General features: G+C 34.1%; 1 long non-coding RNA gene across 1 annotated transcript; it reads left to right on the top strand.

The window, feature by feature from the left end:
- The first annotated feature begins 1,416 nt into the window (after positions 1-1,416).
- LOC145977642 (uncharacterized) lies at positions 1,417-2,937 on the top strand. Its single transcript, XR_014440597.1, has 3 exons — positions 1,417-1,924; positions 2,315-2,393; positions 2,687-2,937. It is a non-coding gene; the product is annotated as an uncharacterized LOC145977642 (long non-coding RNA).
- Positions 2,938-14,276: the final 11,339 nt, after the last annotated feature.

Raw genomic sequence — 14,276 nt, 5'->3', positions numbered from 1 at the left:
ATTAATTCATTGATCATTTTGATTCGCATTTAGAAAAAAATATATTTAATACATTTTAACTATATCTTCTAAAAAATTATATGCAGATTTTAAAAACACATTTATTGTTCTGTATAAATAATTCGCAAAGAATGTTATAACAAGACATAATGCTTACTTAAATGATACGTTGTGTTACATTTTTAATCAATAAAATTTTTATCGATTCAGTTTAAGATAGTATGTTTTATATATACAGTTAGACATCTTTCTTATCCAGATCCATCGCTTTTATCTTTCGGTCAACATTTGGCATGTAGGAACGGAAATAAATAATAAGAAAAAGAGTTAAGTATTAAGTATGTATTAATATGAACGCTGTTGTGCAAATCTAAGGATAGCAACAATTGTGGCAATAATTATTACATACAATATAAAATGTAATATACAATATAATATTATATACAATATAATTATTATAAAATTTTCTCATTGTTATTTATTATTATAACATCTCTATAAATTAGATTCCAATTTTCCTGTATTAAAGAAAATGATCGTTGTCTTTTATTCAATAATACATAAGTAGACATTACAATGAGAAGGAAAATTATTATTTTAACTAAATGCACTTATTGTGTACGTGACATAAAAATCGGAAGCGCTATAATGATTCAGATTACATTATTGAATGATATAATAAATTTCACACACAAATTATATAAAATTAGATATAATATAAATTTCTCTTTTTCTCTTTCATAAATTATATTATATTATAAATTTATATAATACAACCCTCCCATTGGGTACACCTTGTCGGGGTGGGAGGGCTTAGTACTTGGATGGTGCCTTGAGGTTTATCTTAAATTTTTTTATTTAGGATAAATCTTAAGGAGCCTGAAGGGGAAGCTAAGTACCCAGCGCAGCATTGCCACGAGTCGTACAATGGCTCATATGTGGCACGCGCATTTGATTGCGTCGTCGGTGCCGTCAACGTGTCGCGGACGGCGGCGTTTCGTTACCGCGTTTTCGCGTTGTAGTATTCTCGCGTTGTCGTGTTTTCGCGCTCCCGCGTTGGACTTTTCGTATAAAAATCCCAATTTCATTATTGTCATGAGTCTCTACTTCCGATGCCAACTAACTAGGATTTCGAGTTTGCACACGTTGCTATGCAACGTACACTCGTGCTTCGTGCTTCGTCAAGTGATTCGGCCCGAATTAGTTAGAACTCGATCGATTGCTCGGAATGGTCGTCAATGGGTCCCTCTCTTTGCTCGTCTACAGCCACACGCACTGCGTGTGTTAACCCTGTCGAGGAGTCGAGTGGATTCCCCTAGGCACGATTTTCGCTCGGTAAAAGGGGTTGCCTCCCCATTTTCTAAATTGCTGAATGTTAGCATTTAAAAAGTGTGGGTATCCTCTTCTTTTGCCGTCTACCAGCCTGGTGTAGCCATGTCCTGCAATCGCGGGAAACTTCGTGTTCCGGGCGAAGCACCTGAAATCGTGCTTAGCGGGTCCAGGTTCGATACGAGATAGGATAATTATGCGCGAAAAAGAGCTGGTGAACTTCATTTTCCTCTATTCCGTCAATCGTTTTGTCTTCTTTCCGGTTTGGGCTTAGTCCTTGCTCGTTGTATCGTTGCATTCCCGACATATTGGCTCGAAGTTGATTCTCGTAAATGAAATGGGATTTTCGCTCGTACCGAAACCGGGAGTGTCGTTGAAAGTATATATATATTAAATATATACATCGCGCGACCAAATATTTAATCGTACCGAAATAGTGCGGGAGTGCCGTTCAGTATCGCGCGTAAAATAACGAAAATAGCGATATAAAAATATCGCTCGTGAGTGCGGGAGTGCCGTTAAGTATCGCGCGTCTAAGACTGAGAGGAGGAGGAGGCCTAGGAGAGGCATCTGGCATCGGTGGAGCAACCCTAAGGTAAATAATTTATACATTTATTTATATATAATTATATATATATATATATATATATATATATATGTATATAAAATATTAAATATTTATTATAATTGCATACACGAAATTTAAATCAAGCAATTAATCGCGTAATTTGACTTTTTGATTACATAATTTAAATAAGAGAGAATTGGAGAAAAAGATTTTTATAAAGACTATAATCTTGTAAAGGAGTATAATTTTATAAAGTTATTAAAGAATTATTAATAATGTTCTTTTTTAAAATTTGTAGAGTCATCTTATTAATCTGCTTATTATATACATGGAATATAAAATTTAACAATAATAATTTTTTGAAATATTAATTATTTTAAACGCTGTTACAATTTTTCTTCTATTTATATGTTACAGATCAACGCAGCAACCCTAATAGTCTGAGAGGAGGAGGAGGCCTAGGAGAGGCATCCTGCACCAGCGGAACAACCTGATGGTGAGTATTATTATTCATATTATTATGTATAAATTGCATATATTAATTTGGTTCGTTTATTTGAATGATTTAAACAAGAAAAGATTAGAAAAAATTTTTATAAAAATTCTTTATAAAAGTTTCTACTTTAAAAATTAACTATTTATAAAATTATTTCATATTTATATATTTATTTATAATTATATTTAGTTATAATTACACATAAAAATCAATACATATATAATAATAATTTCTTAAAATATTAATTATTTTAAGCGCTGTTATAATTTAGATTTTATATTTGTATGTTACAGACAACATAGCTTCAATATTAACAACTCCGCTGTTGCGCATCAGTGTCGGTGAGTGAACTTTTATTTTGAAGCAGTGGATTTATATAAATGCATGTAGATAAATCCATTGCTTCTAACTCTCGGGCGGCGGTACAATCGCGTGTATGAATTCTGATCAATTTTAAAACACAAAAAATTTCTTTTATATGTATTTACATTCCAAAATAAAATATTATACTAAATTAAAAATTTTTTTGTCTTTAAAATTTTTGTTAAAAGAAATTACTAATTATTTATAAATATTAAGAACAAGGAAAAAATATTTAGAAATCATATTTTAATTTTAATTTTATGCAAGATATAAAATAAATAAATAAATAAATAAATAAATAAATAAATAAATATATATATATATATATATATATATATATATATAATACGAGTTTTTTTATAAAAATTTTAAAGATATAAATTTTTAATAACCCGCCGACAGAGAGAGTTAAAAATGCATGCTAATTATATCATATGCATGATAATTTGTATTTTTTTGTACTTTTAATGAATGAATTCAGACGTGCAGTCTGAAAAGCTTTATTTAAGAAAAAGATTTATTTACGATCGTAATATCATACGATCGTCTTATCTGCCGGCGATAATAGTCGGTCGTCCAAATTAAATTGCGCGATTAGGGCTCCCTAAATCTTTTGATCGCGAATTCCTGCTTAGGGCTCTTTAAACCTCACATTATCGCAGATTCCCGATAGGGTTCCTAAATCCAGTTTTTACTGGCGTAACTCAAGTAGGGCGGCTAGGTAGGGCATTTAGGTCTGTTAGGGTTATTAAGGCGGTTAGGTAGGGCATTTAGGTCTGTTAGGTTATTAGGGCGGTTAGGTAGGGCAACTAGGTCTGTTAGGGCTATTAGGAAAAAAAAATTCAAAATTCGATAAAATTATTTTTTTTATTTTTAAGGAAATAAAAAAATATATTTTCAGGAAAACATAAAACTAATTAAATAAATTATTTATAAAAATTGAAATCGATTAAAATTGAAAAATGATTGTAAATAAAAATTAAAAATTTAATTTGTAAAAATTATAAATGTAAATTAAATGTAATATTAAATGTATGTAATGAAGTAAAATACATTTAAATTGCATTTTATACATTTAATATTATATTTAACATTTTATTTTCTAAATTGCTATTAATATTATATTTTGTAATTTATTATTAATATTTTATTTTGTAAATTAAAAATTGTATGTTCTTAAAAGTTACTTAATGTCAAGTTCAAATGTGAATGTTATTAGTATCTAATAATTCGGTAATATTGAGAGGATATAATTCAATTTAAATATATAATTTATTTCCAATTTGTATCTTTTACATATCATCAATTAGTTTAAATAATATATAAATTTTATAATTTCTCTAATATTAAGAATATTGATACTGATAGCATCTAATTATTAAACACATCTAAATTGTAATTATATTATTTTTATTTTTTATAATTTTTTGTATTTTTTCTGTATAATTGTACGTATAAATTGTAATAATCTAAGTTTTTAATAATCTATTGTAATTTTAATAATCTACTGTAAAAAAATCTGTTGTAAATTACGCAAAATTGAAAAAATACGTACAATAATATAAAATTCGTTGAATTATCCGATTATTCGATAAATATTTTAATGTTTTTCTTATAAAATTCTTCAAATATTGAATAGATTACTTTTACATTAAAAGATTAGTAATTAATTCGGGAAACTTTTGTTTAAGAATTTTGCAATTTTAAGTATCATTAAAAAATTCTTCTATATAATATAAAAAATATTGAATAAGAGTAATAAGACTCGATGTTAAACCAATAATTAAATATTAGCTTCGTATTTGTAAAATTTTTGTCGATTGTGCTTTTAAGGATTAAATATATTATCGATTACGCGCAAAAATTAAAAATTGCAATACAAAATAATTTATTTTAAGTATCGTTCCTAATTAAAATTATTTCGCGAATTTCGCGTCGCGTTAAGTATTCACTCACGGTTTTATAATAAATTATTAAACGGTTTTATAATAAATTGCAAACAATTGCATTCTTTTTACGTTTTTGGACGCGATCGCTGCCTCGGCGAAGAAACCCCTTCGCCATCCCTCATGTCAGGTGGACGTAGCAAATGCGTGGTTTGTACTGGTGGAAAATGGAAACGATCTTCATCGTGGAGAGTTATTTCTTGTCGGTTTTTGTGGAATCTATCTGCAATGCTTAGTTCGGTGCCTCATTAAAAATTGGAAGTTTCCGTTATAGAGTTGGAATTAAATTCAGGTTTTCTTGGTAGCTCCTGGAAATTATGTTTTTGGCAGTGATTTAATGACGATCATCATATATTGAAAAATCAAATTACAAAATTCACCAAATGTAAAAGAAGAGATATTTTCTTCTTTTTAGAATGTTGTTCCATTAATATCTATTAATATCAGTATTATACATGTTAATGATGAAAATATTTAATAATAGATTGAAATAATATGATTGAAATAATTTAATAGCTTAAAAATGGATATAATAGATATATTTCATTCTTTTCAAATAAATAAAGCAATAAGTTTTTACATTTTTGATAAAAAAATTGTGGTTACAAACAAGTATATTTTCTTAATTAATTTTGAATTAACTTAATTTTTGGTTTCTTTTAAGAAATCATTTGTAGGTATTGGTGTTCCATCATCCCAGGATATTATGATTAGTTTAGATTAAGTGTATATGTATATGCAATAAAATACATGTGCGCAAATTGTAATATATTTAAAAAAACTTATTTTTGTATTATTCTTAATTAATATTTAGATGCATGTGAATATCACATAAAATGTGTGAGTATTTAAAAAATTCGAAACGAATCGAATGGGTACTCTGATATCAGTAAGATGTCTGCAAATTATTGAAATGTTACAGAAAAATTAATTGATTGATAATTTTTTATTTTATATTGCTAAATATTCGAATTGAATTTCTTTTTAAATCTCGCTGTTATCAGATTTGATTCGTTTCGAGTATAATTTGGTACCCTAAATTATTTATACTCACATATTTAACTAAGCACCGATAAAAGCGCATGTATTTTATTTTCCTTAAATATATTCGATTGTAACCACCTGTACATAAAAATCATTATATCCAGTCATTTTGTAATAAGAAGAGATATTTTTTAAAATGAAAGGACAACATATTTTTTTCACGCGACTTTTAATTTCATATATTGAAAATGATGACAATGAAAATGGTAACAGTCGTTAATTCGCTGCCAAAATCACCGTTATCAGGAGTAATCAGGAAGATCGGGGATTCGTTCCTTCCTGTAGTGGGACTTCCAACGTTCAATGAATCACTTAACTTTTCCTTGTGGATCGATTCCGCGGGACCCGAAATAGAAATAAGACAAGTTCAGGTCGCTTTCCACTTTTAGGATCGTTCTTTTCTCTGTCAGATATTAACCAGCGTGTCACTCGGCAGAGGGATCTTGATCTGGTTTAATCGTTGAGCCAGTTATCCTTCATTAAACGTGACAATAACGTGATTATTTTGTTTGTTTATCTAATTATAAAGTTCATTTTATCCCGTTTACAATTATCCGCGAAACAAGATGTATATTTTATTTTTTATCGCGAAATTTTTGCATAAAATTGCGCAAAAATAAATCGAGCATTAAAATCTGCATTCGTGTTTGATTCCTCATGCATATTATAATTGTAGATTATGAAATGCGCCTTTAAGTCGCAAAATTTTTATTATCACAAAATGATAATAATTATATTGCGCGCGCACGTATTCCGATTATTATAAAAATTACGCAATTAATATATTACAACTATCGTGAATTAATTTATTCGCGTGCATTCATGAAATTGAAACAATTTAGCTTTTAATTTAATTGTTGGATAACATCGAAGCTTTATATATCTATTTTTTCGCGCTGTTAATTATATATTTTCTTTAGAAAATCTCACAAAATAAATTAAAATTACAGGTATTCTTTCTTAATTCAGAGAGAGAGAGAGACATAATCGATAAATTTACTAATGATTTTTTTGGTCGCGATAGACTATCAGTTACGCGTTTGATTTAAAGATAAAAATTTCTCTAATAAATTTTACATTGTACGTATTTCGGACACTTTTGTGTAATATAACATAATTTAATAATTTATAAAATAATTTATGTACGCGTTTCATATAAATATGTAAGAATTTTATATATTATATGTCATGTATATATTGTTATGTATTATTTTATATTATGTATTATACATTATTATGTATTATGATTATATATTTTCAATTTAATTGTAATTGTACTTTCATTATATTGTTATTAATTTTATAATTATATTTATACATATATTTTTTAATTTTGTATGTATTTTATTTTGAGATAAAATATCTTTAAAATAAAATATACATCAGTATAATAATATTATGCTGCTATAAAAATTATAATAAAACTATGTAAAAATTATTTATGACGTCACCTATGTTAAAGCATTTCCTTTAGTAAAAGTTGAAAAAAATATATCTTACAGTCATTATTGTTCGAAAAATTGTCTTATCCTCCGGACTATCCTCTTCTTTTCTTTTTCCTTCCTCTTTCCCTCCCCTGCCTCAATTCTTGCAAATATATATATATATATATATATATATATATATATATATTTACGAAGATAGGTAATATAATTATTAAACCGAATGAACATATTTTGGTTTCCTCTTTCTGGTGATGAGAGGGCTGGAGGTAAATCGATCTCGCTTCATCATCCTTACATCCTGTGACGAAACGGCACCGTGAAGAAGCGACAACAAAGTTCCTGGTAATCTGGCCTCGGTAATCCATCATGCCCAGTTCCGCAATATGCGACACGATACGCCAGTCGGTAGTGATTATTGTCGCACAGTATATTTCGCTCGATCATCGTGGATTCGCGAGCGAGCGAAAGCGGAAGAGATCGCGAGGCCGAAGAGCGCGATTCGTGACGCTGTCCAGAGAAACAGCGAAGCAGGATATTTTCAATTGCAGACTTAAGCAATTTAAATAGTCGCTTGAAATCTCGACAGAGACCATCAGAAATTCTTTTATAAATTCGCACCTATTTGATAATTAATAATTATGTGTATGAAATTAATTAAAGTATAATTATATGATATATATAATTATGTAATTATGTAGTTATGTATTATATAATTTTATGATGCATATAAGTATACAAAAAGTATATGATGTTCAAAATTTTTAATATTCAATATTTACTGAAATTATCAGATATTTAATCCGAAACATAGCGTTTTAATGGTGTAAAAATTCACAAATTTCCGTCAAAAAAAAAAAAAAAAAAGAAAGAACTCTTGGAAGCACATAAATTCACCGTTGCGTATTTTTATTAAAAATTTACATCAGTTAGAAGGGAGACGAGAAAATCTGTCGACATTCTCCACCGATCTGCGAGTCGATGACTCACCGTTTTCGCTCGCGCTCGGCATTTTTACTTTTGCGTAATTATCGGGAATGATTGCCGCTGACAAGTTCGAGCGGCCTGCCCGTCCGTCTGACGTGAAATACCGTAGCCGTATCGTAAATACACCGCACACGAACACGGGAAGTACGAGCGTTCGTTCCTTCGGTACGCGTTTCTCGGGCCCTCCTCGCGCAGCAAGGATCCTTGCATGCAGCCGCGCTTTGACACGGCAGGATCGCGATGACCCGCGATTTATACCACCGCGCCGGGACTATGTAAGTCGTGAGGATTTATATGTATGAGCGTCTCTGTGCGCGCAAGTCTTGTTGCAAGTACGCATGCAAATGCACGCGCGGCACTGATGCGACCACGTCCATTAGGATTGATCGGCAACATTAATACAAGTTAGTGCCGACATGCTCGCTGCCCATTGGATTCTACGTCTTGGCGTTTCTATCCTTCTTCTCCCTTCCTCTCTCTCTTTCTTCTCTACATATATACTTTATATACGCGAAGAAGTTCCCTCTAAGTTTCCTCTCTCTCGTTCTCCGGTCTCTCCGGTGTCTCCGTGTCCCGTGATTTGCGATTCTGCGATTCCACGTCGCGCCACGCCGTTTCGAAGTCGTCGTCCGGGGCGAGAGAGAAGGAAAGAGGGCTCTATCGGCCATCAATGTCTACTTCCGACAAGATACCTCGCCTTGTCCGTAACGTCGGGCGTACGCGAGGTACTATCCAACGGCGAATCATGAATTCAACGGTCTGTCCGGACGAAGGAATGCCGGATGCGGTTAAAAGCGAAACGGATCACGCTGATAGCGGGATAAACGTCATCGAACACCCGGATATTGCGGAAAAACCCGTCGTGCGTAATTGAGATGGAATGTTCACTCGCAAGTGTATGGTTGAAAAAAACGTTCAAACCTGGTTTCGCTGCTTATAGTTATTTAAAAGAATAATTCAAGTATGAATAGATAGATTATTGATAAGATTAAGTGAAATAAGATTGTGCAATGAACAATCGCTGGTTTTAATTTTAATAATAATTATATTACTATAATTATTATGTATTTATTACATATTCTCGATTTTAAGAATCACTGGTGTAATAATAGATAGGCAGTCAATTGGATAATTGGTCATATTTTACCTGAAAAAATGTTCCACGCAGGGACGTTCGTTTCTCAATCGATCGCAGCATCGGAGGGTGGGTCGAGCTCTTAACCTTCACACTTAACCCCGCCGATTTTACTATATTGCGTATAATTTATGTGCACGCAGCGAGAGAGAGGCCCCCGTAACGTCCACTTATCTCCAACGGCGTGGCCTTATCTTCCCGTTTACTATTAGCAAAGTGCGCACGATAATGATACACGAGCAATTTAATCGTGCCATCTTATCGCGCGATCTTCGGCGATTCACCCCTCCCGTTCGCGTTGGAGCTCTTCTCGAGGTCACAACCCTCGGATGAGTCGGTCGTTATTTTATAAGTACCGTCGCTCGAAGTCTCTGGCGATTATTCCAAGACGATTTAAGGGAAAAAAAGCCATGCTTTTATTAATGTTTTACGATTTCTTAGATTCGTAAAATTTATTCTTTTTTAATAAGAACGGGATCGAATAAATTATTTCACAAATAATTATTTATTATTTAGATTATATACATTTAATAAAAATCATCACAAGCTTTTATAAAAAAAACACATTTGTAAAATATTTCCAGAACAATTTACAATCTATTTTCGTTAATCGGAATTCTCATCAATTTTATTTTAATATTATCAAACGGAATGAGTTCAACGCATTTAAGTGCATCGCGCACAGAATAGTTTTTTTCGCGGATCTAACGTGCAATTTAATCGCGCTAAAACGCGAAGTCGTACAAACTGTGCGCGCAGGTATAAATTTTCTCGCGTGCGTCGCGCATCCCGCACGAATGGTTGACCGAGGGTCGCGTGGGATTCGCGGCGTGTCGGACATCGACCGGTCGAGGGAGTAGAGGTTGCGCCGAGGGTCGCGATTCTCTTGCACAAACGCGGCTTATTGCACATCCGCTCTTCTTAAGGGGCCCCCTCGTATGCGCGCACCCGCAAAAATTACGACTCGCCGAAACGATAAAAACGCTCTTCTCTCGTTTTCTCTTTTCGCCAGTGACTTCGATCAACGGAACACGCGCGTTGATAGGTACCGTACCCGAGGCGACGCGCGCAGACTTTTGGGCAACACAACCCGGGCTATTAAATCCGAGAATTCGCCACGCCTATCGCAATCATAGTGATTATCCGACGCGTATTACAATGCAAATGCTGGTTAATTCTCACGTGCCTGCGCGCTCAGCCCTCCCGCCGTCACCAACCCCTCGAGATTGTCTCGTGCTGAAATGATGTACCCGATCATCTCCCCCATCCATGCTCATTTTCGCGATCTCTCATCCTTCGCTTCGCCCTCTTGGGTCCTATTCCTGTGCATTTCGTCGAAAGAAAAAAGATACCGCAAAAGAAGGTTTAGAATTCGTCGAGCTGCATCAGTCGACAGAACTTGTTAGCTCATCAACATACCTTGGCTACCTTGCGCGAAATGAAAAAAACGAAGAGACTGATCGGGGCCAACGCGTTTTGAATTCCTTAGAGTTTAAGAACTCCTCATGAGTGTCTTAGAGGACTTTTGATTTGTCTGGCTTGTCCATTCGGACAATCTTATTAATCTTAATTAATTATTAAGGGACTACCTACTATTTCTTTTATTTCTTTTCGATACAAATACTTTAAGTCCAATCGAGTCGCGTAAATAAGCTGCTAATAAGAGAGCAACATATTATTGACACACAAACTGTGAGAAAAATAAAAATAATTATAAGTTCAAATAAAAAAATAATTATAATAAAACCAAAGCTCTATTTTATTTATATTCCGTATATTTTATATCTTTTTAAGGCTCTTTTTGGAAATAAAACAATATGTTTATCGCTTTCTATAATATATAAGAAATATAAGTACGTACACTTGCACGTATTACAAAGTTGCGAAAGGCTGTTTCTTCTATTTAATTACGTAAAGATAATTTCAGAAGCAAATATCCCTCATCCTTTTCCCTTCCAATAAACCCGAAGAATAAACGCAGGATCATTTGAGCTGTGCCTAACGAGTATCGCGCTTGCTGTCCCATATCGGAGTAAGGCAGATGAAGGGACTCGCAAAAAGTAACCGGCATGCGGTCTACAGCGCAGTCTTTAATATCAGGCGGGCGCACCTCATCGTCTCTTCTCTCGTGGCTAATTATAATGATCCCAAATTAACGACCGTGTCGTGGCGCGGCGTGTATGCACGCATCGAGAGACGATAATACTTACGCACACGGTGTGCAGCCATCGTAAATGGCAATGTTTATGGACACGAAAAAAAGAAAAGGGCCGAGAGGAGGAGAGGAAGAGGAATAGACTAGCGAGACAGGTAAAGAGAGACTTAGAACGCTCGCCGCGTGCAATTACACAGGTCGATAGTGTATCTAAATAAAGTTATTACCCGACGTGTCGCTCGCATTATATTAACCGAGCGAATCGCGTGGTAAGCGAATACATATATACACACCGAGGAGTGCGTGTATGCGTGCTTGCGTGCAGATACCTGCGCCAATGACCATGTAATAATAATCCGATGTTGATGAGCGCGGAATCACTCTCCGCTCACGAGAATAACCCGCGCAATTTTTTATTTTTCCGCAATAATGCTAAAATATATTATATACAAAATATATTATATTACGTATAATAAAATATTAAAGTATGAAAAACTAGTAGATAAAACTGATTTGATAATATATGTATATTATATAATCGAGGGAGAAATTTTCAGAATTTTAACGATAGGAATTTTATACAGATATATAAATAATGCAGGTAAAAGAAGAGAAAACAAAAGTCTTCGCATAATTTACTGGGGAGAGAGAATCAAGACTAATAATAAAAAAAATTTGTAACGTATAATACGTGGCTAGTTTGACTGTGGTCCGTCATAATTAGTACGTTTGCAATCGAGCACGGCGCGAGACGGACGACGTAAAAAGCGTGTAAAAAGCCGAAACTCATTATCTGGGTTTTGCCGGCGCATCGTTTGTGATGCTTGTGCGCATAACCCGATCCAAATTAGGTTTGGAACGATCGCTTGCACGCGACGAAGAAAAACGGGGTAGGGTAATTAAGTAAGTAGGCGTGTTTCGGTGTTGCTTATCTGGGTCAGTCGGCAAAACGGGTTCTTATTAATGAAAAATCTAAGTTTCTTATTTTCTAAATTATTATGTCATTTATTTTCATTACCTGTTGATTTATATATTTGTATTTAAATATTATAAGAAAATGTCACATTATTGGAGTCTCTGTTAATTGGGTGAATTTTCGAAGATCTTAATATATGAAATGCTTTCACTGGAATTTTAAAATCTTTTATTTTTTCGTCTATCAATTTGAATTCCAAAATTAACATAAAATCATTAGACTAATATTTTTAAAGAATGATTTGATTTAATTGATCGGCTTGAAATATACTCGGGGATCGGAAGAAGGATAAATTGCGATTCACTATCGCGCGAATTTTAACTCTCGCACGCAGAAGGACGTGCATTTTCGCAGCATCCAATGGAGGATCGCGGATTGTGCTAGACCGGTCTGCGATGGGACGGTGCGAAAAAATGACGATGCTGAAAAAGGCGAGGGTCTTTTTGCGCGAGTTACTCGCGATATTTCATGGCACTTTTACAGATATTATATGGAACGCCGGTCGGATAAATCATTTTGCAACAACGTGTATCGCGCCGGCAGAATCCCGGCGTCGAAGCCGCGGCGGTGGCGGATATTTATCCGCCAGATAGCGAGGACGAGTTAAATGCATAATTCAAGATGGCGAACGCAAGTAGCAACGAGCGTATAACATATTTATACAACGCGAACCCCATGCAACATTCATAGACAGTATCACGCGCGATGCGCATTTTCTGAGAACTCGTTTTTAATATCACGCCGCGACAATGCCTCAGAAAAGGGTTTTCGTACACATACATGTATGCAGGATACATCGCATAATCTCTTAAAAAGAGATATGGATGTGTTAAGATATATTCCGTATATATATATTTTATCGCGCTATCGGTTCGACACAGGATCGCATTTAATGAAATCTTTGTATGAGGCTAAATTAAAGCGAACGAGCGTATAATTTATTCAATAGTAATCTGATTCGCAGAATGTGGTGGGATGTTCACGGCGCATCCCGTAAAATTATCCTCGAATACACGTTTCGCCTTACGTTTAAAAGAAACTGCTCGTCTGAATCGATGAAAATGCGGAGATCGCGTGTCCGAGGGACATCCTTTTTCGCGGTGATGAGACAACCGCGAATACTATGAGTACAGGCACCGTTATCAATACTCCCATAACCGATGCAGGAATCGAACGAATACAAAGCTATTCATTGATATTCTTATCTCGCGGTACCGCGTTAATCGACGAGCTAAATATCAAAATGATCGTCGTCATTCAATGCGGCAATGGGTCATCTAACTTAACAGTCGTTTGGATTGAGAGACTTCTTGATAAGCGAATGACTGCGATCCAATCTGCAATCTCGTTCTAAGAATAGGATGAAATACTGCTTCGTCTTCTTTCTTTCTATAGATAAGCTGTATTGCGCATTTAACACTTTTAACACGGGCGAATAATAATGACTATTTATAATTTTCCGATATTGGAAGCGAATAACTTTTCAGAATTTTTAGGTATTAAGGAGAACATATTATACGCGACGGGTACATGTCTATAAAAAATTAATTAACGAACATGTGTCTGAATAAAATTATTCCGAGAAGGTATCTTGAAAGTTTTAATCTTCTCGAGATTTTAGTTGCCTCTAGTCATTCTCTTTTTATTTGTCACCAACGACGCAATTTAGTCCCCGTGAATCTCTCGTAGACTGCGAGGCCGCGAAATGGAATGCATAATTGATCCACGGCAAGTAGCGCGACCGGGAGGTTGACGGACGAATGTTAATTCGCAGTGCGAGACAAAGTGTTTTACTAAGACGGCCTCGCCGCCAGAATTGGCGTGCCTGCGACGAT

The sequence above is a fragment of the Camponotus vicinus genome, unplaced genomic scaffold (assembly GCF_025532165.1).
Source record: "Camponotus vicinus isolate PSW18456_S1 unplaced genomic scaffold, iyCamVici1.0 SCAF_1, whole genome shotgun sequence".
Classification (NCBI taxonomy): domain Eukaryota; kingdom Metazoa; phylum Arthropoda; class Insecta; order Hymenoptera; family Formicidae; genus Camponotus; species Camponotus vicinus.
The sequence above is the reverse complement of the archived record's forward strand: the minus strand, read 5'-3'. Positions and strand labels throughout refer to the sequence as shown.